A 3242-nucleotide genomic window follows, 5' to 3' on the forward strand; every position below is an offset into this window, starting at 1 on the left:
CCAGCTCTGTGTTGCTTGCAGGCACTTAGTTTGTGCTGTATTTGTATTTTTATGCAAGACTGAACACTGATGGAAAGGGAATCAGCATTTTCTCAGGCTGCAAGATTGGCTAACAACCTCCTTTCCCATTTCAAGGGGCAGCACACTTGCTTCAAAACTGCACTGCCTGTGCCCTAAACCCAGTCCACACAAAGGCTGCAAATCTCACACAAGCTACCAGTTATCATTCAGTTTTGGAGCATTTTGGGAAGCTCAGCCTTTCAGCGGAGCAGAAACTTCAGAAAGGTGCAGAGCAGATACTTACAGTGTTGTAATGATCGACATAAACCGCATTTCCCAAGCCAAACACAGCGTATCTCAGGCCTTTCAGATACGTTTTCCCAAAGCGAAAGTCACGCGCTGCCTCTTCTAACCCCTTGCAGAACCACGCTGCACTCTCGGTTGGCTGCCCGTCAGTGTACGTAGCTACCAAGAACACACAAACGTTCCTGCCGGTTGTCTAATAATATCAAGAGAATAGAAGAGATCGGTGCATTTCTCAGAACGCTTCCCATTAGTAAGACAACTGGAACACATGGGGAGTTGGAAGAAGTTAAAAGATGAGGTTTTTTCTAAGTGGGATTTTGGTGTGGGATGCTGCAGGTGATAACCCCAACAGTGGCGAACGGCCATCCCCCCTGCAGAGACGCCTTAAATTAGCCAGGAGAGATCAAACTGTCTGTCTGCTGCTTCACAGAGGTGGTACAAGAGAACAGAACATCTCCCTTCCCCACCCCAATCGACAGCTTCTTGAGCAGACTCTTGCAGCAATCAAGTTTCTCACTGATTCAAAAAAACAACTATCAATATTCACAGAAGAAAAATGCCTCAAGGATTACTCCATCTAAATATGACCAGCAAGGAGTTTTTAGCTTATGAGCCTGTGAAGGCTGCAAATTGTCACCATCTGCTTGTTCTGGCTTTGAACCCTTCCCTGGGGATACAGAGACAGAACAGAGGGACCTGGTGCAACCGCTCTCACTGAACTCACACCTGAGTTACAGAACCAGCTCATACCAAGTCACTGTCACCATCAAAATACTCTAGGCAATCCTCTCCTAGGAATATTCAAAATTTAGGTGTTTTCTGCTGAGGGTTGATGGGCTACACTTATACAGAAGGGAAGCGATTTTTAACACACAGCATTGGGAATTTCCAGAATAATAGGAGAGAAATACAAGGGGAAAAGAGCCTTCGCAACACAAGGAAAAGCTTTTCTTTATTAGTCATATTTATAAGGTACTTACCTCCTCTGGATCATAATCTCCCATGCTGATGACTTCCACAGGCAAACAAAGTGAAATAACGGCTTCAGCCAGACCTCTGGCAAACCTCCAAAAAAAAAAAAAAATAGGAATTTATCAATTGCTTCAACCCAAGCATGGTAGCGACCAAACAACCCCCCACACGCCCAGTCACAAGACACCTCCCACAACAGAAAGAACAAAGACATCCGAGAACTGGACACTGGACCTAGAATTCCTCATGTTAAGAAAAAAAAAAATCAAGTATATTGGCTGCAAGAAGAGAGTGACATGAATTTTAATGACTAATGATTTCACATTTACACACACCATTTTTTTCAAAAGCACCTAAACCAGTACTTGTCTCTGAGAAGACCCGCTCGCAACTACGGGTACGGCAAGAGTAAACTTTAAACTTCATCATCAATGTCTCTACTGCATGCGCCATTTAAAGCAAGTAGAAAAAAATGTTATTTTTACATAATTTTACGTTATCTTTCATGTTGGGCAATGACTTCTCATGAGCTAATGAACTTTCTGATGTTTACACTGTGCAATACTTCTAAGGCAAGCAACAGACTTGAGTCTCAATATTTCAAATTACTTCATGTAGGTGGGGAAAAAAAAAAGTAACTGATACCTTTGCTGTGCCAGTCTGAGACCCATAGAAAATCTTTACTTTGCCTCCAGGGTGGCTGATCCATTTACGAGTTTGTCTTCTATTCCTTCAGAAGAAGCTGGATTCCCATTGGATTTTTCACCCTAAGAAACAAGCACCACTTCTCATTCAATCCCTTTTCAAAGTGATGTTAACCCCATTCTCCCAAAACCACTTAAAACACCTATCCTGTGAACAGACTCTCAGCACTAATTAAATGAGGCTATCAAAGCATTTTAGCTTCTCACACCCAGAGAAAGACACAACCACGTCTCTGAACTAGGCCACGCTCCAATAAACTCAGGTCACACGCAGCCGGATCCAGCTGAACGCAGGAACCTCCCAACTCGCGCAGCAGAACTTTGCTCACCTGCGCAAGGAGCTTTTACCATCCTGAACAGCCTAATCCCACTCCCGTCCTAAAACCAGCCCAACCTCATCAGTAACATCAACGGAAAGAGGAACCCGAGAACTCCAGCACAAGTAGAGTGATTGATTTGCAGTGACAGAGCAACCCAGGCTGACACGATCTCTCAGTAACGACGGGAGAAGCGTTCAGCAGAGAGCTGCTCCAACATCAGAGCAACGAGGGCACCGAGTCACCCACAAACATGAGACCGTCCAGGCTGCGGATTATAACCCTCAGGTGCACTGAACTGTAAGGAACGTTCAAGGAAGAAACGTTGTTTTCACAAAACTGGGGAGCTGGCACCTGACCCCAGCGAGGGAAGGGACCGAGACACATCAGACTGTGAATCCTGAATGTAAAACAAAATCTCTTCAAACTAATCCCAGAATGCAAACTGACACCTGTATTTACAAGTTAATCTAGAGGGAAGGACGGCCAAAGAGCCAGGAACCCATTTTTAAATAGATCAATAAGGGAAAGGGTGTTGTTCGGATTAGATGAATGAAATACGTAAACTGAGGCAGGTGTCGGGTGCTCTGTAAACCCTGAAGAACCGACCAGTGGGCAACAGGGGAGGGAAATTGCACCCAGGGTTTGGGGGGATATAAACGGGGGCTTTTTGCCCTATTATGCGTGCCTGCCTTTAGGGAGAACACCCGGTCTTGCAAAATCATTAACAAAATGTGCTTTGCTGAGAGATCCTGCCTGGGCCTGTTCTATTGGCAAGGTGATCGTTTCCTACACGACCACACCTGGGCTCCGCAGTGACCCACGGGGGGGCCCACAGTGGGGCAGCACGTGTCACTGCACCAGTGGGGACCGTCACCCGGCAGCCACTCGCCTCCACACGCAGATTTCGGGGCCTTCTTGGACAAAAGCACTTCCATCTTCC

General features: G+C 45.8%; 1 long non-coding RNA gene across 1 annotated transcript; it reads right to left on the bottom strand.

Moving 5' to 3' along the window:
- Positions 1 to 313: 313 nt before the first annotated feature.
- On the bottom strand, positions 314 to 2626 carry LOC139829469 (uncharacterized). Its single transcript, XR_011741942.1, has 3 exons — positions 1924 to 2626; positions 1287 to 1371; positions 314 to 499 (listed from the first exon to the last, which is right to left on the bottom strand). It is a non-coding gene; the product is annotated as an uncharacterized lncRNA (long non-coding RNA).
- Positions 2627 to 3242: the final 616 nt, after the last annotated feature.

This window comes from Patagioenas fasciata, chromosome 19, assembly GCF_037038585.1.
Source record: "Patagioenas fasciata isolate bPatFas1 chromosome 19, bPatFas1.hap1, whole genome shotgun sequence".
Classification (NCBI taxonomy): Eukaryota; Metazoa; Chordata; class Aves; order Columbiformes; family Columbidae; genus Patagioenas; species Patagioenas fasciata.